This window comes from Mastigoproctus giganteus, chromosome 2 (assembly GCF_048544385.1).
Source record: "Mastigoproctus giganteus isolate SK-2022 chromosome 2, ASM4854438v1, whole genome shotgun sequence".
Taxonomy (NCBI): domain Eukaryota; kingdom Metazoa; phylum Arthropoda; class Arachnida; order Uropygi; family Thelyphonidae; genus Mastigoproctus; species Mastigoproctus giganteus.
In genome coordinates this window covers 242438476-242461582 of record NC_143576.1, presented here as the reverse complement: position 1 = coordinate 242461582, position 23107 = coordinate 242438476, and the positions used below count along the sequence as shown (strand labels likewise).

Genomic DNA, 23107 nt, shown 5'->3' with positions numbered 1-23107 from the left:
GTCGAGACGTTTGCCAGCCTGTAACCTTGTTCACGAAGGTCATACTTATTAACTAATTTTGTTAACAGTGTTCAATAAAAGACCTCGTTCATTATAATTCTGTTTTTCATTAAAAATTCTATTGAAAATCACTTTCAACTGACAAAATACTATTGGTTAAAAATATTGGTCGTGAATACTTTATGTTCAAATAATACCATTGATTTGTTCATGAATACTTTAAAGTAAAAACAACAATTCAAAATAGCACTAATTAATTTATTGCCTAAAATAACATTAACATGTTGCTTAAAATAGTCTTCTCATTTAAAATTGGGTTCAAATACCACTAAAATTCTTTTTAAAATATACATGTGCTACCATCCAGCAGCAAATTTTAAAAATAACGAAATTCAGTGAGCGCAAGGATCATAGGAAGCCAAAAACAGCAAAGTACTGAGAAGTAATTGCGCAAATGATCATGGAAAGGATTCACGTGATTGATGACGTTTCACCTTCAGAGTTCCATCATATGTGCGCGACGGTGGCGCCGCCTACCGGCGACTGTCCCAATTAAAATCGATTCAAAGTTTTTCGATGGCTGCGCCCCCTAGCGGAGACAGACTGCCCCCTGCTCAGTTTGGTTCAGTGTTTCGATGGCAGCGCGACCTAGCGGCTGGAGTGGGAAGAGGGAGGGGTGCATCGACATTAGGGGTGGCCATATCTTCTACAAAGAACCACCTCTTCCCTTTGATGTTCTATCCTTGGCAGTGATGCATCTGTATCATGGCAGCCAGTGCTATTTTGCCATTTTTGAATAAAGTCCCTCTGTACCGTTTTGTTTCCGTTGTTATGTCGATGTTGTTTCCTTTATCATTTCTGTACCTCACGATGTTCCTTTGGTATGCTTTTCCCATATCCCGGCCACTCCTATGAGAAGCTACAGGTGAAAACCTGACTTGTCTTTAAATTTTGCACACCAGTGTAGTTTAACTAAACCTTGATAGTTCAACTAGGTGTAGACAAAATTCAAGCACAGCGCAACTATATAAAAAAAAAAGAACTAACTTTCAGTCCTCTTTATCATTAAATAGTTTCAACGGAGCATATCCTAAACACACTGACTTGCTACTAGTTCATTAATTACCATTTCATAACTTTTTTGGTTATTAAGATTTTGTTAATACTTTGCCCATAGTCATAAACGCCAGGTTCCCAAACAGTAACCATCACCCTCTAACACCTAGAATTATCCAGGTGCATCTCTGGGACCCAGAATTCATAACTTTGATGTTAGACAAAGACCTCAACAGTAAAAAGAAATAAACCCATTAGCCAGAATTGACCAAGAGATAACTACCAATCTTATCAATTAAAAAGAAATTCTAATGAGACTATTTTCTCTTCTTTAACCGTAGGGAAAAAATGGGGATCAATTTCAGTGTAGTTTCAAAATGGCAGATCGAAAGTGGTGCTTATAATTTAAGCATAATTTTAGGTTATAAAATATGTTAATAAATAAATAATGATTTCTTAATCATTTCTTATAATAGCAAATTATTCTTCACAAACGATTGCAAAAATATCCTTATTCTCAGAGATTCCTGATCTGTAGGCGATTCTAAAGTTGTCAATTTATTCTCCAGCCCAAGTAACACTGTTCAGGCAATCCGCTTGATTAGAGGAGAATAATCAGAAAATCATTCTGATAATCGAATGTCCTTCAATTAATCTTACAAAAGGTATGTGTACATCAACCTTTCTTTGCGTACACTACAGAAATGACTTTTCACTATCTGTTGGCTGTCAACGTGGCATTTAATGGTTGGAGTGTTCTGATATTTCTGGGAGGGTACTGTGTATATTCAATATGGTCGAGAGCGTCTATGTTAGCATTCAGATGTGGAGAGATAGCTGCAGCAATTGATGGGGCGTCTCATTAACATGTATTCTGATGGGATGTTGTTGCAAGCGGAAATGGCATTGCAGCTGTATGTACTTTCCTCTCTGAAATCTGATCTGAAAGAGGAAATAATGAAGTAACGTTTTAGTGAAGATAGAGATTTAGATAAATATTTCTGCTTGGAGGTTTTCCCTTGCATATTTTGGTCCGAATAGCCGAATAGTCAAGTGAGGGAGTGCAGTAATGCACATGCGTTTCAAGCCAACATTTCTGTGCTAAATAGTAGTAGTAGTAGTGGCACATGATGCAAGAAAGCAAGTGTAGGAGCTTATGCAGCATCAGCCAAAAAAAATCGCACCATTCCCTCCAAATGCCTGTCCAGTTTCTCCTTAAATTTATTCAACCTATCAACTTCCACAACGACAGATGGAATTTTTTCCAGCAATTAACCACCCGCTGGCTAAAGGCAAATTTCCGCACATCTATTCTACATGTGTCCTTTCTTAATTTGAATTTATGCCCCCTTAGGTTCGTAATCTGAACAGGTGGAAGGATCCCCTCAGAATTTAGCGTAATCAACCCATTCAAGGCCTTATAGACCTCAATCAGATCACCGCGCAGGTGCTTAGTATCCAGCCACTGCAATTTGCAGAACTTAAGCCTCTCTTGGTAAGAGGATCCCTTCATTCCCCTCACCAATCTTGTTGCCCTTCTCTGTACACGCTCAAGTAAATCTATATCCTTCCTAAAATGAGGCCTCCAGACCTGTACGCAGTACTCAAGGCGTGGCCTGACCATTACCTTATACAGAGGGACAATCACCTCCTTTTCCCTGCTAGCAAAACTCCTATATATCATTGACAAAATCCCATGACCTGCCCTGGCAGCCCCTCTGCATTGCTCAGAAAACTTCATATCTGCCTGCACAATTACTCCCAGGTCTTTTTCATATTCTATCTCCTTAAGTGTAGTACCACACAGTTGGTACGTTTCTCTGGGGTTACTTCTACCCATATGCAGTACTTTGCATTTGTCAAGGTTAAATTTCAGTTGCCACTTCTTAGCCCATCTGCCCATCTGGTCTTTTAGCCGTTGGGTCTCAAATGAGACCCACCGTTGCCAACACTATACCTCGTGGAGGCAGACCAGGTACACCAGTATTTTAGAGATTTACTATTTACTCTGGCAGGTCCTGCCACCTAATTTCTTCAGATTTCAGAGGCAAGGACCTGAAAAAAAAAAGTGTGTGGGAGAAACACTAGAAATTGGGTCAGGCCGAAAGAGATATAAATTATGCGGGGTAGAGTTAAATTTTTATTATTATTATTTTTTTTTGTGTGGGGCTTGTGTAGTTTTGAAAAGGGTCAAACGCTAATCGCAAGATAACTAGAGAGGGAAGGGAGACTGAACACTGGGGGAGGGGGTGAAAGATCGGTTCAGATCCCCCAATGACGTTCGCAGAGGTAAATAGTCATTAACTAAAACCAGGGACGGAGCTGTGGAAGAATGGTATAATAGTATTAACAATAAAGAAGGGAAATTTAAGATATAGGTCGCCAGGACACGGTTCAGCAGGATATAAGAGCAATAAGAGTAGTAAAAGATCAGACTAGTAAGGTTCTTACGAAAACAGAAGTAAACAGGAGATGGAAATGGTTTTTCGAAGGGTTCAAATGTCGTCTTCTCCTTTTACAGGTTTTATCTTCGATGCGCCTGTAGAAGGCTCATCGAAGATTCGGTTGTTTATTTTCCTCTGAGAGCTCTCTTTGTATCTGTGTCATCTCTTGCTGATCGCGAGGAAGTTCTGCTTCAGTGTGTCCAAGTATTCTCCTATTCTCTGATTTCTGTTCTCATGTTTGCTGTGGACGCTGTCTCTCTTGAGGATGCTCTTCACCTTTCCAGTCAATTTCTTACTTCTATTATCCTGTTGGTACTGGGTCAACTGACCTATCTTGACTCTTAAATCTTCTGCTGAAATCTTCTTTCCCAAGTTGGTGGTTTCTTCTCTTTTCGGTTCTTCTGCTGCTGGTCTTTCGTTTCTTTTCCATTAATCCTAGTTGCTGCTGTGGCAGCACAGTATGCGGCTGCGTGGATAGCCTCCAGCGTCGCACGATTGTTGTCAAAGTAATGTGGCATTATTTGCCGATTGAGGTGGTCTGTTACTCTCCACGGATTTTATTTGGCCTCTGCTTAGGTATCACGTGGGTTCTTGTGGGGTCAATTCCTTCGAATTCTGTTAGGGCCTTCTTCCACTCGTCTTCTATTGTGAATATCATGGCTTCGTCTGTTTCCACTTCAGCTACTCTGGGTTGTATTCCTTCTTGCTGTTCCTCCTCTTGTTCCATGGTATGCTGTTCCTCCTCTGGTTCCATATTGACCATATTCTTTGTGCTTTGTAGTTGATCGCTGACATCCTGTTTGATTTCTTCCAAGATGGCAGGGACTATTAGGTTCTTCGTGACGATGGTCCTTCTTTGGTCTGCTAATCGCTCCTCGGTGACCTGAATATCCGGGTATCGTTCCATTGTCATACTGGTCTCTAGCCTGATTACTTCATAGTATGCTCGCATGATGTACGTATTCATTTCAATGCTCCACTTCATGCGTTGGCGTTTTCTTCCTTCCTGGGTGGTCACCAGCGCAGTTGCGCAGGAAGCACTTCCAGTTAGTGGGGCTGGATGGTCTTGCCCTTCTCTTGTGGTAGCCTTACGGGACAACGCCACTTGCTCCAATGTCTTGCTCGGAAGACTGCCTCCAACTTTTCGAGCCGACCCCACTACCTAAGACCTGAAAGCGAGTGACTTTATCTTGCGCCACACTCGATGCAGTATGAATAATATTTCTTTGCGACATCATCCATCTATGGAGGATTTTGATTTGTTTAGCTTCGGCTTATGTCCAGTGGTTTATTTTTGGGAGTGACACCAGATGGCGCCACTATCTGCTTCAGCCGTCACTCCGACCTTGTGGAAGGTAAGTCGAATGGAGTAACTTTCGCGCTGTTTTTTTTTTTTTTTTTATCATCATTTAATGTTATTATTATATCGGTTATTATTATTATTGTTATTTGGTTTTTTTTTTAGGAGCATTAGCAACTAAGGCCATATTGCTCCGGGGATGTGCGGTGGTCATTCCCTGACCTTTCCGCATCCTCCGTATTTGGTGGTGACGGGCTCGAACCCCGGTCTAATCAAGAAGCGTGTGCTACACACTGGTGCTCCTTCCCACCTGGCTACGGAGGCGCCATATTATATCGGTCTACCAGCGCAATAGAACCGCGTTCGCCTTGAAGGGGGATTCGAACCCGGGTCCATCATGCTGGTTGTCCAGTCTCTTAATCACTGGTTAAGAGACTCGCACTCCTTTTTTGTAATTATAATTATTAATTATAAAATATAATATAAATATTAATTATAATTATATAAAATAATAATAATAATAATAATAATACTTATTATTATTATTAGCCATGTGGTGCAAGGAAGCCTGAGGCTTTTGTCTGCACCAGCTAAAAAAAAAAAATTTAGTTACCATGAGAGGGAGTTAAAAGTAGAAGGGAATCATCAAGAAAGAGAAGAATGATGATATCCAGCTCAGGACCCTGGGTGTGCTAAATCCATGCTCACCGGATGTGAACTCCTGGGGTTATTATTGTGATACTTAAGATTTGTATTTAGAGACATAAGCACTAACTGAGTGATCACTAAATTATGACCGCCTACCTAATACTTCGTAGGTCCCCCTTTTGCCCTCAGTCCAGCAGCTATCCAACATGGCATTGATTCAATAAGATGTCGGAAGCGTTCGGAAGGTAGGGCCAACCAAGCTCTGTGTAATGCTGTCATTACACACAGCTGCGTGTAATGCGGTCAGCAATGCAGGTATGGAGGTGATTGGTGTATCCAGACGCCTGATATGCCTTTCCATAGTGTCCCCACAAGTGCTCTATGGGATTGATATCGGTGGTGTTCGGAGGTCAATCGATATGCTGGAAGTCAGAACTATGTTCCTCAAACCATTCCTGCACACCGTCGCCATTCGAGAAAACGTGTAACATAGCGGGGTGTACACAGTCAACAAGCAGTTGACGATAGCAGAGACCACTGATACATTGGTTGTTCCACTTGCACCAGGGATCCAAGTTCCTGCAGTGAAACATGCCCCACACCATACAACTGCCTGCACTTTTGATACCATGCACGATTGATCAAGAGCGTCTTGTTGTTGTCGCCAAATCCGTACAAGACCATCCACGGTGTGAAGCAAATAACGTGACTCATCCAACCAGCACACCTTCTACCAGTCTTCTAACGTACAACTTGCATGCCCTTTGCACCAGGCGAGTCTTTTACGCCGATGAACCTTGGTTAGACGATGCCGTAGTGGTCGTCTGCTAGTATAGTCCATACCAGCAGTATTATTCGTAACCATGTGGAGCAAGGAAGCCTGAGGCTTTTGCTGCACCAGCCAAAAAAAAAAAAAAACTGAGTTACCGTGAGTGAGAGAGAGAGAATTAGAAGGGAATCACCAAGAAAGAGAAGAATGATGATGATATCCAACTCAGAACCATGGCTCTGCCAAGCCCATACTCACCAGATGTGAGCCCCTGGATATAGTTGATTTTTTTTCTGAATTGTTCAGGAATTAAATTTTTTCTCATCATCAACCCCTCGTTGGAACGTACTTCAAAAATATATAACTAATTTATCACTTAACCCTTTGTATATCACCCGATGGTAAAGTAGAACAAAGACCAAATAGAAGAAATTTACGATGCTTGAAATCACTGAAGACGAAAATAGATATGGATGTAAAGAATCATGCTAAATCAATAGCCATAAAAATAACATCTTACGTTGCTTTATTCAATTATAATTTGGCATGATATTTTAAATAAAATTAATTGGGGAAGTAAAATGCTCCAAAAAAGGAATTTGGATTTACACGAAGCTTTCGAATGTCTACAAAATATTACGGAATATTTTAAAGAAAATAGAACAGAGGAATCATTTTCTAACTTTACCATTATTTAGAATTTAAAGTTTATTTGCAGAATTACAGAATGATTTTGTTATTTTTGTTTGTTGTTTCATTATATTATATGTGAGATATGTTGCAATTCTTTTCTTTTTAAATAAATGAATAATAATTATTTACACCTTTTATTTCCTTATTTCTCTCTTAAAAAGTAAGAGAAAAAGAAAGAGAAAGAGAAGTAGTAAGAGAAAAAGAAAATGTACTACTAACAAACTTAACCAAGGCCTTTGAAATCCAACACGTTAGTTTTCAGGCATTCAAGGAGATAAGTTGTATCCAAAGCTCACTGACTGACGAGTATGATTCCCCGGGTTTAAATAAATATCTTAAAAGTTTTAATGTGTTGCTTAATGATTGTATTTGACTCAATCTATTACATCAATGTATTCAACGAAAATAAATAATAAATGAAAATGAGAGTGAAAACAATGCTATATGCATTGTTTTCACTCTGATTTCCTTTCGCTTAATGTTTTGAAAATATGGCGACACCCTTTGGGGCACCACAGGACACCATTTTGGAAAGTTGTGCTTTAAAGCAATTAAATGACAATTAATCACATATCACATAGCTGACTGTATAACCAGTATTCAGTGGGGGGTTTTATCTTGTAACACTCAGCTTCGTGTAGTTTAATAGCTTACATATTATAGGATAAGTTGGTGAATGAAATTGGCTTACAATAGGGCATCTTTAAACTTTAAACTTCAAAACCGAGATAATAACATATAAATCGCAATAAAATTTATGATATACAAATTTTGTATAATTCAGTTGTTCATAATTTATCGGAACATAATTCACAAGATACGCGAACACGCAGGGGTATCCATGTTATTTTTCAATAAAGACATTAATAAAAATTCCATTTCATATAATTTCTGTGTGGGTATGTGTTTGGGAGGAAGGAAGAGAATCGTGTCAATTTGTTGCAAGGCAATTTGTGGCTACGACACATTAACAAAATCAAAATCAATTGCCTCGTAACACCGAACTATCATGCACCAAATTGTCGCATACAGCGAACTGTCATGCACCGAACTGTCGTACAACGAATTGTCTTTCAATGAATTTACATATGTTTCCGTGGGGGGGGGGGACATAGACGCACAGTGTTTTGTGGAAGGCGCTACCCGTGGTTTCCCACATCTGCGCCATGTTACTTTGTGAAGAAGTACAGAATCTCTGTAAAAGACAGAAAAAGTGTAATGTCTGGTTTCTGTCAGAGTAGTGTTATGTTTTGTTGTCGTGTCTCTGGTTGTTTGGCCGCACAGCCCCTAGTGGGACCCCACGTTACTCGCTACCACCAATGGGAGGTGAACAAGGCTGCCCATCATACTCTCTGGCTGGCTTTTGCCAGGGTCGCCTGAGCTTCCTCACAGAGGCCAAGTATAAAAAAATAAAAAAAAGGAAACATAAAACGGAGGTACAGATAAGAGAGGAAAGGAGGGCGGACTGAAAGTTGAGGAGTCCGCTTTTTGTGAGGCGAAAATAGGGGTCTGGGAGTGGGAGTTAAATGTTGCAGGGAACAGGTGCCTGTGCATGATCACCAGACGCCAGTGGACTCTGTATCCCGCACTCAGGGAGTGCAAACAGTATCCAACGCTTGTGGGTTAAAGTCTAAATTCCGCACCGCACCAAGGTTCTCCAGAGTGGCAGCAATCCCGCACCAGAACGGTGCTGGCTGATCCTACCCTATAAGGGGTTTGCAGCAGTATCCCGCCTCAGCCACTGTGTTCCTACCTTTAAAGGTAGCAGGTTGTCAGGGCAGAGTCCTCTAGCAGTGAAGGAGCTAATCCACGCCTGTCTGATTTAGACCCTGGGGAGCATAATCCAACGCTGTTCTCATTTCAGCAATCTTGGCTCGCCTCAGTGAGATTTCCTGCGCATAAACGGTTAATGCCTTGCACGTGTTTTCATCAAGCAGCAGCGAGAACTCCTGATCACGTGGATTCCTTTGAATTGCGGTAAAGAATTTGAGTCTATTGTTGTCATAGGCGGGGCACTTATACATGAGATGCCCCCAGAACTCTTCTTCACTACAATGGCATCCCGGATCTCTTTCAATCCAAATAGCCGTAAGTTTCTAACGAAAGGGACCGTGTCCAGCGATGATAAATGTCATGTGCAGACCAGGCGAGAACCAAGGAGGGAGCTCTGGGTGAGTTTGGTTTATAGTTGGGAGGAATCATCTCGCGATGTCTCCTTTCTGCGCAGTTTCCCAGCTCTGTTGCTATATCGCTTGTAGGTGTTGGATGACTCTCCTCTTCTCAATCTTGGGGTCATTTGCAAGATCCAGCTGGAGATTTACTATTTCGGCTGGCGTTCCTTTCCTTAAGGTGGTAGAATAGGCCTCACCTGACTATTTCCAGGTAGAGTGGCTGACATCCTGTTAGAGCTGGCAAGATAGGGCTGCAAACAGTGCAGAACGCCCTGTTAATTGATAGCAGCATAAACCTTTGAATTGTATCCAGCTTCCGTTTGTTTCTTGCCAGTGTAGCTTGTCTGTACCAGGTGGAGGCACCGTAGCAAACTATCAGGACATAGATCGCTTTATATATGAGGGTCAGAACTTTATGATTCAGGTCTGACCCTCATATACAAAGAGGTCTGGGGATCGATTTATTTATCTGGGGGCGGCCATTTGTATTTTTACTATTTTTATTACCTCGTCAATCCCGAGACAAATGTTATCAGCTGACTGAGCACTAGTAATAGTAGTAGTAGTGGCACATGATGCAAGAAAGCAAGTGTAGGAGCTTATGCAGCATCAGCCAAAAAAAAAATCACACCATTCCCTCCAAATGCCTGTCCAGTTCCTCCTTAAATTTATTTAACCTATCAACTTCCACAACGACAGATGGAAGTTTGTTCCAGCAATTAACCACCCGCTGGCTAAAGGCAAATTTCCGCACATCTATTCTACATCTGTCCTTTCACTGACAAGATGATGAATGAAACAAGGCACATGTGTAAGTGGATGTATCTGTTACCAGTTATGATTAATTGTTGTGCTGTTCGACGCGCAATGGTGGGGTCCCTGGAGTTGAGGAGGGGGGACTCCCAGTGATGCAAGACATGTAACATTGTACATGAGCACTGAGGTCCACAATGCATCTGACAACATAACTGTATGTTTATTATATCATCTTGATAGAGATTTTGTGGGTATTACTTAGTATCGGTAACGGTATCAAATCCACGTGTTACAAATTGCAGCTCCGTTGAACGAGAGGTTTTTAACCGTATTTAGCCGATTTATTAACCAATTGTTATATCAAATTATTATCTATAAGTAGCTATAGACCTAGTCAGGATCCTTGGTTTATTCTAAATTGAGACAGCGAGATTTGGAAGTAAATCAATACTTAAAAGAGTCCGTAGAAGTACCGTTCGTAATTACCGCCATTGTAACACGATACAGCATATCCGAAATTCGATAGCATTAGCTTTGTATAGTATAGTGCATAATATAATATTGTCAATTAATCAGTAAATCTATTAATCTTGTTAAACTTCATTGTCAATTAAATTGGACTTTTAACTATATATATATAACGACTTAGAGTACAAATGTAACAAATAATTAATACATAACTTGATACGGAAGTTATATAAAGGGAACTCGTAGATAACACTCGATACTGAAAAATAAATATAGCGTTATAACCTTGTTAGTTATAACGTTTAAGGTTTTACAAGTTTAAGGTTTTAATTTTGTTCTGAAATTGTAATTTTATTGACATTAAATCGAAATCATGACTCAAACCAGAGCAGCAAAGCAAAAGGCTCAAGCTAATAGGAGTGCTGTGGCTCAGGGGAGAACTGAGGGGGGAAGTTGCCCTCTGAATCACAGCCTTTTAAGATGCACTGTTTGCTTGATGTTTGCGTAGCATTCAGGTACGGGACATGATACTGCCATGGGGGATGTCTTTGTGTGTGCACAATGCAAGGAGTGCAAGGAAATTAGGCGAAAACTCAGCGTTGTTATGGGCCTATATGAGACCTTGAAGGACAGGGTGGATGCCCTCAAAGGAAATAAATTGAGGGGCCCATCAAGCTCTCAGCTGCCCACATCAAAGCCAGAGATTGCACTTGGTCATCTTGCAACACAGGCAGCCCCCAAGGCAGAATGCGCTGGTCCCACAGGAACTAGTAGTTGTTGGTGACTCTATTGTCAGGGAAACGGGGAACATGCTTTGTAAAAAGGATAGGTGGAACAGGACCAAGATATGTCTGCCAGGGGCAAAGGTTGATGACGTTGTAGAGCGGATATCATCTTTTAAGGGCACAAAAGGTGATATAGTTGTACACGTTGGCACTAATGATATTAAGAGTAGGAGACCAGCGGAATTACTTAACAAGTACAGGTCACTGTTGAAAAAAAGCCGTGAAGTAGGGTTGAATCTGAAAGTGTCTGCAATTCTGCCCAGACACGATAGGAGGGAGTATATGTTGAGAGCCTTGTCGATCAATTCGGCCCTGGAAAGATTGTGCAAGGCTCAATGGGTTAATTTTTTTCTGCCTGGACTGTACTTGTTAACAGGAGAGATTGCTTCTACAGGGATGGGATACACTTAAATAGAAAGGGTGCAAGAATATTTGCTGATGCTAAAGGGACAGTGTTAGGTGGGTCGGAAAACTGCTAGCTTGGGGGGAGACAAAGACAAATAGATTAACAGTAGCCACTTGCAGAGGTGAAAGAGATTCTTGCACTGCTTCTATTGGAATGAGCAGAAGCCTGAAAAACAATATGCAGGATATTTCAGAGACTGCTGGAAGTCATTGCGGTACAAGTAAACACATGGGTTGTGTTAGGGTAGCTAAGAATAGAAACAGGTGCATGTATACTTGCGTGTACACCAATGCTAGGAGTTTAGTATATAAATTTGATGAATTTGAGGTTTTGCTCAAAACATCAAAGGCAGATATTGTTGGGATATCAGAGACATGGTGTCACACAGATATAAGGAATGCAGAACTGCAATTTGGGGAGTACAACGTCTACAGAAAGGTTAGACAGGATAGGAAGGGAGGAGGGGGTTATGCTATTAGTTAAGAAACTCATAAAAACCAAGGAAGTGAAGCCAGTCGACATCGCTGGACAGTGCAGTGTCGACTCAGTTTGGTGTGACATAAGCATGGGTAAATCAAAATTGAGAGTAGGAGTGTGCTATAGGCCTAATGACTCTGATGAGTATAATAAGATACTGTACAGGGAAATAGAATGGGCCAGTAAATCAGAGAGTCTTATAATGGGGGATTTTAATTTCCCAGATATTGACTGGCATTTGTGGGTTGGTCACTCAAACACTAGCAAGGCTTTTGTGCATTTATTGGATGATTGTTTTCTACACCAGCATGTTCGGGAGGCAACTAGACGGAGTAATACTCTTGATCTGATTATCAGTAGTGATTCTTCATGCATTAAGAATCTGCAGATAAAGGAACCACTAGGTGGCAGTGATCACAGTGTGCTGAAGTGGGATTTACTCAAGGAGGTAACTACCATCAGAGGTAAAGGGAAGGGTTTTTGCTTTCGTAAAGGCGACTATGATGGGCTGAGACAGTATTTAAATTCTATACAGTGGGATCAACTGATGATGTTACCAACAGCAAATTCAAAATGGGAAGCATTCAAGGAACTAATCTTGGAAGATACCAGGCTTTACATACCAACCAAGAAATATTGTTCAAGGTTCAGGCCTAAATGGTTGTCAGATGAACTAATGAGACATATGGCAGAGAAGAAAAATGCATGGGATACATACAAATTAATGGGTGACATGGAAGCCTATGATAGATATAAGTTGGTCTGTAACCAAGTCACAAAGGAGATTAGGCAGGCAAAGGCAGATTATGAGAAATCCTTGGCAAAGGATGCAAAGAAAAACAGAAAAGAGTTCTTTACCTATTTAAACTCAAGAAGGAAAGGGATGAATCAGATTGGTCCACTGGATGTTGATGGTTCAACTGTTGATGATCCTGCTCAGGTAGCTAACAAACTAAATGAATATTTTGCATCGACATTCACACATGAGGAGTTATTCAGGAAGGGGAATGTCGTAGGTGAAGCAAACATTGGCAGTGAGCTAGATGATTTTCTAATAACTGAGAGGAAAGTGGAGGAGAAATTGTTGAAGATAAACATAAAAAAGCACCCGGGGTGGATGGGATCTATCCAGTTATATTAAAGGAGGCAGCAAAGGAAGTAAGCAAACCCCTAGCCATAATTATGAGAGCTTCTTTGGACTCAGGGGAGGTACCCATAGACTGGAGATGTGGAAATGTAACCCCAGTTCACAGAGGACGATCAAAGATTGACACAAGTAATTATAGACCTGTTAGTTTAACTTCGGTTCCAGGAAAATTAATGGAGGCACTGGTTAAAGAAGCACTGCAGGATCATCTGGACAAGAATTCAGTTATAGCTCAGACACAGCATGGTTTTGTTAAGGGCAGGTCTTGTCTGACCAATTTGAATGGATACTATGATGTAGTCACAAAAGAACTGGATGCAGGGAATAACTTTGATATTATATATTTGGATCTTAGAAAGGCTTTTGATACTGCTGCACAAATTGGAGCAGTGTGGCATTGGAGGCAAATTGCTGCTATGGATAAAGGGATGGTTGAGTGGCAGAAGACAGAGAGTGGTAATCAATGGACACTGCTCATCATGGACTAATGTTATTAGTGGAGTTCCTCAGGGTTCAGTGTTGGGTCCATTGTTGTTTTCTGTATTTATTAATGATATAGATGGTGGTATATCAAGCTTAATGTCCAGGTTTGCAGACGATACAAAGGTTGGCAGGGTTGTTAAGGACACTACTGATGCTATGCTGCTGCAACAGGATCTGGAAAGGTTGAGCAGATGGGCTGAGAGGTGGCAAATGAAGTTTAACATTGACAAATGTAAAGTACTACATATGGGAAACAGTAACCCCAGATCAACGTATCAACTCTGTGGTACTACGCTGACAGTGGTAGAGAATGAAAAGGACCTGGGGGTAATTGTGCAGGCCGATATGAAGTTCTCTGAGCAGTGCAGACGAGCTGCAAGAGTAGCTCATGGTGTCTTGTCAATGATATACAGGAATGTTTCTAGTAGGGATAGAGATGTGATTATTCCCTTGTATAAGGCATTGGTCAGGCCACACCTTGAGTACTGTATACAGGTCTGGAGACCTCATTTCAAGAAGGATGTAGAGCTGCTGGAACGAGTACAGAGGAGGGCAACAAGATTAGTGAATGGAACAAAGGGTTGCTCTTACGAAGAAAGGATTAAGTTTTCCAAATTACAGTCTTGAGACTAGGCATCGGCGAGGTGATCTGATAGAGGTGTATAAGGCTTTGAATGGCTTGAGCATGCTCAATGCCGATGGGATTCTTCCTCTTGCTCAGAATAATCACCTGAGAGGGCATAAATTCAAATTGAGGAAGGACAGATGTCGGATAGATGTGCGGAAATTTTCCTTTAGCCAGCGGGCAGTTGGTTTGTGGAATAGACTTCCATCACTTGTTGTTGAAGTTGATAGCCTAAACAAATTTAAGGCTCAGCTGGACAGGTATTTCGAACGAACGGAGGGGTGAAATGGGAGTAGTGGTTGTGCTTTTTTTTTTTTTTTTTTTTTTTTTGGCTGATTCTGAATAAGCTTGCTTTCTTGCATCATATGCCTCTACTAATGCTAATGCTAATCTTTTATTTCAGGTTCTGAGAGGCGTTTAATTGGTGGACAGTATTTTTCCCAATTATAACTATCCAATAATAAACACAGCGATAATTTAAACCAAAGAGAACTTAATTAATTAAAATCCTATTGACGTATTTACAATTATTAAGAGTTGCTTATAACACGGGCGATACTCGTCCAAGGTGGAAGCTTTGCCAACTGCAGGTATAGATAATTCTCTACCTCACACACACACCATTCCGTAATGCATAATTTGCTATTTGGTTAACTAAAGTCCTCAAAATAGACCACAAAATAGTTCATCTTTGAAATAACGACTAAATTCTTCTAGTTCCTTGTTCCTTCAATAATCATTTATATGTTCTAATTGTACTTCATTTAACACAAATCATAACATATACCTATTTTAACACAAGTTTATAATTTAAATATGGTGTACGGTCAACCGAACACCATATTAGAAATTAAAATATTTTATGCATATAATTTGTCTCGCCCTTTTTTGACTTCAATTAATTGCAACCATATCCACGGTCTTCAATTAAACAATCCAAGGCAGCCAATACTTGTAACCCGGTTTATTACATGAATTATTCAATTAACAAATCAATAGTATTTAACTCAGTTCACTCTCTCACTTCGTCTTCTCATAATAGCGATTCAGACCAAGTAAATATTGATACAATAATCTCTGAAAAGTCACTTCCGCTGCAGATATTAGTATTTTTCAATGCAAAATTTGTGAGTAATTATCGACATTTTTTTCCATTTAGAGGACTACCTTAAACAGTTTTTTCTCCTAAATCAATGGAGAACAAGAAGATCACTTACCGAATTATTTTCCTTCTGGAAACTAACAGCATATTTCCTTCTGGAAACTAACAGCATATTTCCTTCTGGAAACTAACAGCATATCTAACTAACAGCATATCAGGGATTTCCTCGGATACTTGCCTCCTTTATTTCAGTAACAACGACCTTTCTGTACATCAGTAAGAGCGGCGTATGATCAAAAGCGTGGGCCTCGGTGCAAAGTTTCTTTATTGACTCTCAAGATAGGATTCCTCTTTTCCTTTGGGAACCCCATAAATCCAGGCCGAGGTGCAGCTGCCCTACAGGATAATCGGACAGTGGATCATGTTCTGTTCAACCAATAATGATCATCGCAGTCTTTTGGATTTAGTGACAGGCCGAATTGCCATAGGTACATATGTGTAACTTCATTAACTTATGGTTTATCTGGGAAATTTTTAACTGGGAAGGGAGAACGGTTCGCGTTTGCTATTTATTTTATCATGTTAATTTAAGTTTTAAACTTTTAAGTATCCTATGACTACTGAAGAAGATATTATTCTAAATTCTAAATACATTTTCCGCTATCCAGAATGCATTATACTGTCTGTCTTCTACAATTTATGTTTTACTTAGAAAAATTCCTTTTAAAAATCGCATTAAAATAAGCCGGGTAAATTGGTATTGGTATTAGTAACATAACGGCCAACTGATGGAGGAGAGGCGGATTTTTCAGCATCTATCAAAAATAAAAAATAAAATAAAATAATATATATATATATATATATATATATATATATATATATATATATATATATATATATATATATATATTATGTATGTGCATATTAATATAAAGATGTAAATATGAGTTACACGGAAAGCCAAAAGACAAAAAGGAATAATAGCCGAAACATAAAAGAAATATTTTAAAGGAAGTATATATATATATTAGCAACAAGACAAACTTTAGTTTCGATTTGACAATTAATTTTTTTTAATTTCTTTGCAGTGCTGAATGAAGATATGTATCACAATGGATAAAGTAGAATGCAGATCAGTGATTCGGTTCCTCTTTTTCAAGGGAAAACACTTACAATGAAGAAATAGTCGCTATTTGTGGAGAAGACTGCCTAGGTTACAGTGTTGGCATAAACAATTGAAATTTTGAAAGAAACTCAGTGCATGATGAAGAAATCCCAGGACGCCCAGCAACTGCTGTAAGAGAAGAGAGTGTTGCAAAAATTGAGGCATTAATCCTGGAAGATCGCCGTATTAGAATCAAAGAACTAGCTTCAGAGCTCCAAACTAGTGTACGATCTGTGGAGATATCATACGTCAACGGTTCCATAAGAGTAAAGTGTCTGCTAGATGAGTTCCCATATTTTTGATTCCTTACAAGAAGAAGGAAAGGGCACAATGTTCACATGAAATGTATGTGCCAAGAAATGCAAGAGGAGTTTTTTTTACGCTTACTCACCATGGATGAAACTTGGATCCATCACTATGATCCAGAAACTCCACAGCTAAAAAGACAAAGGTGCAATTAAGTGCTGGCAAGGTGATGCTGTCAGTTTTTTGAGATCAGCATAGTCTACAGTGTAATACTAACAAATTACCTTCAAAAGGAATGTACTGTGATGGTGAAGTATTATTTCAACTTCCTAATAAAGCTATATGCTGCTATAAAAGAACAAAAGACGACGAAAGCTGTCAAAAGGCGTGCGACTGCACCTTGATAATGCCCCTTCGCATTCCACGCATGCTGCAGTGATTTCAAAGAATTCACAATTCTTTGAAATCTTTTTTTTCGCCCAGCAAACAACAAGTTAGTTGAAATTCTGTATGCTTTCTTCTTTATCGACATGCATAAATCCTCCAGTTTACGGTTTCTGGGCGTATTCCTTATTTTTCAGGCACCCAGTTAAAATAATCCAAGCCTTGGAGGATATTTAAAAGCACTCCCTACTGCGATCTATCTATTGTTCATGAAATTTCCTGTCCAGATAGTCACGCATGTTGGTGGTTTACCCGACAGGAATTTAATTATGCCTTTTATCATGATATACCAGTACACACTGAGTTAGTTTTGCACTAGAAACGTCGGATTGTACTGGTCTGTGACGCCGGTGAAGGCTCAAAGTCGAAAACGGCTTACATAACATTGTAGTTCGTATAAGTACCGATCAATTTTTGAGTGTCTCTCTGCAAGGAAAAATGGGTCGGCGTCGATATCCTTCGGACACCGAACGTGGAATAATAGTTGGGCAAGACGTGCAGCTCTCAGTATCTCGTAACAGCCAACATGGTTAAGTGCTCCCGTTCTGTGTTTGTCACAGTTATTCCGTGACTGGCTCAACAGCGGTCAAACAACCAAACAAAAAAGATCACACGTGAGAGAGCTACGTGTGGTCGACGCCCGGCGTGAATATTGCATGTCCCGTAACACAGCAGCAACGCAGCACAGAGGCACAGCTAACTATCCGGCACAATGCAGGAATAGTAGGACTAGTATCCATACGGATTGTACAATGTATAGTGCATAGCGTTTTTTGTCAAACAGTACCCGAGATTCCCCCTAACTCCATTTGGTACACTCTGTGTCGCAGTACAAACTCTGTAAATGCCAGAGTAGTGTGGGTGTTGTTGGTCTGCGTAATAAAGTGTAGTGTACAGTGTATTGATGTCTAACGGCACCAGGGGTTTCCCCCATCTCCGCTTTGCTTTCATTGTAGGTGTACCAGTTCACTAGGAAGGCCAGGAATTTAAAAGTGTATGGATTTTGTATAAGTGTAATGTTGTGCATCGTTGTTCATCTGGCCATTTAGCCGCTGGACCCCTACTGAGACCCAATGTTGCCCACACTTGGCCCCGTAGAGGCAGACCAGGCACACAGTAGTATGAAGCTTTACTCTGGTAGACCCTACCACCTAGTTTCCTGAGATTTCAACGGCTAGGGCCTATGCAAAAATTTGTCTGCGTAATGTGGTGTTGGATTGTGTTCGCCTGTTGTTTCTCCGGAATTTAGCTTCGGGGGAACCTAGTGGGATCCCACGTTACCCGTCCACCGCCAGGAGAAGACAGCCGGGTATAGTAGGGAATAGATATAGACTCTGGGGGGGCGAATCCTGCACTGCGCCTGAGCTTGCTGGGAGGGGCCCAAAAAACGCTGAAAGATTATTATTATTAGAGAAGGAGAGCGAAAGACAGTTAAGGAGGGGAGAAACAGATGAAGATAAGGTAGGTGGATGATAAGAAATAAAAAGTTAAAGAGATGGAGGGGCACCTGTGTGGGAGGACTGTCTAGAGCAGAGAAAGGTTTGTGGGGGTAGGGTGCACCTGGAGAAAAGGTTGGTATGGAATTTGGGGTAGGGAACGGTTTGTGATGGGAAAAGTCATAGGGCCAGGGTGCAATGCGGGGGGGGAAGGAGAGTGTACTGTGGGCAGTGCTACTCTTTGGTAATCCCGCACCTGCCAGACCAGCTGAATCTGGTGTGGGGTTCACTCATATACACTTATATCTACATACACAGATACATATTCAAGCGTTAACATGCCAAACTCACACACATACACAAGCCAACTCTGAACATATACATACTCCCACACGTATGTTCGTTCTCACACACACATATGAACCCTCGTCTACACATTCATGCACTCCTATACATATTCGTATACGCAAAATTATACATACACACCAATACTTATTCACGCACATATACCCATTCATACTCACAGTAATGATAAACATGTAAATTTAAAGCACATAGAAAGTGTTACTATACATGGAAAGTACATAGAAAAGGATTAAAGATCCTGCGAAGTTTCACCTTTCTAGGGCTATTATTTCTAGATAAGGGTACGAACTTTTTGATACCCCCTCGAATAACATAAATATTCTAAACCAAACTACACATGACCACACTTATACATATAACGTAAATTATAAATAGACTTAATAGTTCTTATTTACATGAACGAAAAAACACAGAAGGTAAGTCAAATTTAATATAAAATCTCACTGGGTGGGAAACACATTCTAGCAGGCCTGTCACATTTGTATATGTGTCGCATTCAGGTACTTCTAAATGTGGGTGTGTCGTCATAGATTAGGTATCGTTGCATGGTTGTTTCTCCTCGTCTCAAAAACGTTCTGAGAAAACTCAGAGAAGGCAATTCACGGACTATGGCAGCTGATGGCTGTCACGGGTACCCATGCATACTGCAACACACAAGAAGCTGCATCTTGCATGAACACATCAGCACTAACACTGGGCCACAGGTTGCGAAGTGGTTTCAAGAATACGACAGTGAATTCTCCGTCCTGCAATGGCCGCTCAACTCACCGATCTCAACCCAAGAAAGCATATTTGAGACCAACTGAAGGACATTCGATGCTACGTCCATCCGCCTAACAATGTACTGGACATTATTTTCCCGACTTTTCAGTCGGAAAAGTCCTGACTGAAAAGGCCGTCAGAAATTTCTGGAATACAAGACGGACTCGAACATAAACCTTTCCAAATTAGTGCTATGTAGTTGAGACCATAAACTGACAAAAAAAAAAAAAATCTATAGAATGTTATGAACAAAAGGAATTATGGGATCATTTGCACCGAACAAACTTTCATAATATCGCACATCATTACTTCGATCTTACATTTCTTTATATTTTCATTTTCGAGAGGAAACAAGTGTACATGCATTCTCTGTTGCTCAACAGACTGATGCATGTTAATTAAGGAATATTTGAATCTCATTATCTAATTGTGCCTATGTGGTGATGTATGTGTTTCTCTGCAAACACTTGAATGGTTGAGAGTCCAGTACGATTTTTGTGACGTTATTGATGAGCTCCAAAATATAACTTAACTGAAACAGTCACAGGAGGGAGAAGTCGTCAGCAGCTGAGAAGATCACTCCACGAACAACGCTTCCAGCACATCTTATTCAAAATTCGTGCAGCTTTGTAACGCCGAGGAAGGTAAGTCAATCTTCAAATGGGTACATATATAGCAGCTCATATCAGTATATATTAAATATATTCTTTCTTCTAGATCTGTTATCCGTCTCATTTGCTAAAATAAACTTAGGAAATATCTGATAATATTCCGTATAAAGTTCAGAAATCATTATCAGAACTAAATGAGTGTATCGTATACATTATCCATCGATTTATAAGCTTCGAAATTAATGCGCGAAACAATTTCACCGATACTAGACTGTATTCCGAAGCCCTCGCGTGTAGTAAAATTTAAATAATAACGTCCTCCCCAAACGAGGTATAAATGGCTTAGCTTCGAATTCTGTCAATTATCAGAGGAATTTTTGTGGACTTTCATCATAACGTGACTGATTTAGTTGGTCTCAGGCGCGGGGGTGCATGGTTTTGTCCCTGAAAGCTGGGTTTTCCGTCAAGCAAACAGGTAAATCAGCCCCAGAATGCACGCAATTTAAAGGCGCAATATATTGACGTTTCATAACCTTAGTCTCTTTGAAGCTTAACACATAATTTAGAGCATTCTCAGCAAGCTTATGAGATAGGGAAAAATGCGAACTCATGAATCACGGGAGCTCACAGCAAGGATCTCACTCTGTTTATGGATAGAATCATTATACTATTGCTATATGCTCGTCTGTGCCCTGTTTCTTATAATCTCACTTAGAGTGAATTATCATGGTCTCTAAGAAAATAAACACAAATTAGTTAATGGACGTAGCGCGTAATTTATCAAGGGCTTTACGAAATAGTAAAGAATCATGAATAACCTCGGGGCCTATCAGGCAACGCAATTATTTTTTTTAATTGTATGATGTGAGCAATACATGAAGGAACCAGTTTTTTCCTGCTTCCTTCGTGTATCGTGGCCGTGAGATCCAACCGAAGAGTATGGCACCATCGTAATATCCAAGCCCGAAGCGGGATTCGAACCCGCGACCTTTGGATTGCCAGGCAGGCACTTTAACCACCCGGCTAGCCCGGTTGGCGGCAACACAATAAAAGAGAGCAATACTACTACCATTTTTAATAATTTACTGCCATTTTTAATAATTTACACACCATTTTTCTGGACATGAAATCTGCTTTCGACTTAGTCCAAATCACGCCCCTTCTGGTTTTACTTGAAAGAGTTTACGGGATATCCGGAAATATGCTCGAGATCCTCAGTAATCTGCTATCTAGGAGAATGCTTCATTTCCAGACAATGGCATTACAGTCTCTAAAAGCGTCGAGCTAGGGATCCCACAAAGGTGTTCTCTCTCTCTGCCTTGCTATTTGCAGCAATATTCGTTCTACTAATGGATCAAATCCTAGCGTTCCTGTCGTGTGCCGAGGATATTGTATGCTACTTGCCACGCAAACGCCGTGTTGGTGATTCACAAGAAAGACAAACCTCCTCTGAATCTGTAAACAGCTACCTAAATACATTCTGTAAGTATGCCCATTTTTTTGGCTTGTCAGTTAATCCAGAGAAGTCAAATTATCTCATCTTTACTCCAATGATTACTGCTGATACTGCATCTTCTGTACGTCCGGAATTGGCAGAAAATGTTCTGATTCCCACAGACAGTGTCAAATTCCTAGGAGTAATTCTTTATGCCAACCTCGTCTATAAACAACAAATCCAAGCTCAGTATTCCAAAGCCCTGAAAGAATTCTGGGGAATGAAAATAGATCTGTGTAAAACGCACAATAAGCAAATAATCAGGAAATACCTCGCAACTTCTGTAGTGTGCTCACCTATGCCTTGGAAGTTTGGTCTGCGGCACCACCCACCAGCCTCAGGAAATTACGGGGGCCTTCTGGGTGCTGAAGTGGGCCAACTTGTGGTCGCACCAGATCTACACGACATCTAGATCTACACTCTGTTCCAACCTGCAATACACGCCCACAGATCATAGAGCCCATGTGCTAAAAATTATTGGTTTATGTATTTTTATGTAGTGGTAACTGTCAGATTTAGGAAGATGAAGATTTCGTAGTACCCATTAGAAATTATCGCCTTTAGTACCACGGTATCCCTGTTCATTTAGTCGCGTTAGTATACATACATAAACGCTTATTATCTTCATCATGACTGTCCACATGTAATAGATGGACTCCCAGTGGACGCATTTTCATAAAATTTTATATTTCGTTCATATAAAATTACTTATCGAGACATTACAAATTTCATTAAAATCCGAAAAATAGAAACCCGGCAATTATTATTTCCTTATTACATACACTTTATGGCGGAAAAAGAAAGTCATAGATTAAATGTGGTTTTAATGCAGTATTTTTAACATTACACAATCCATGAACGCTTGCATGTATTATGTAAGGACTCGTGAACGTTGTGTCCCTTGTGAAGAGATAGATACTTGCGCATGTATAGAGAGGAAACAGGCTGAAAGAGTATACGGGAGAAGAATAATAAATATTACATAGCTGTAATTTAACTAAAAGGCTTAGTTTCGAGAATGTAAAACTATAGAGTTTTAGTAAGTGTTCTATAAAGTTGTAATCTTAGTAATTGATAAGCAGATAACTATATTCACTTTTCACTTCAGTTAATCACATAAAAAGGGAGAAAAAGTGAATTAGTTTTAAGAAAAAGCTAGAATGCACCTGAAATGTAACGCTCTTCGTACATTAATTTGTAATGGAAGTATGTTATTGAATGATTACGCATTAGTTAATAAGTTCAATCGATA

General features: G+C 40.1%; 1 protein-coding gene across 3 annotated transcripts in view; it reads left to right on the top strand.

The window, feature by feature from the left end:
• LOC150090315 (immunomodulatory peroxidase-like) overlaps positions 1-23107 on the top strand; it is a 196393-nt gene that overhangs the window by 83232 nt on the left and 90054 nt on the right. For 2 of the 3 annotated variants that reach the window (XM_090389799.1, XM_090389797.1), the window contains exon 1: positions 20288-20393. The exons of the other annotated variant lie outside the window; for it this stretch is intronic. The gene's annotated coding sequence lies outside the window, so the exon portion shown is untranslated. Of the gene's footprint in view, positions 1-20287; positions 20394-23107 lie in introns of those variants that run through there. 3 annotated transcript variants of the gene reach the window in all.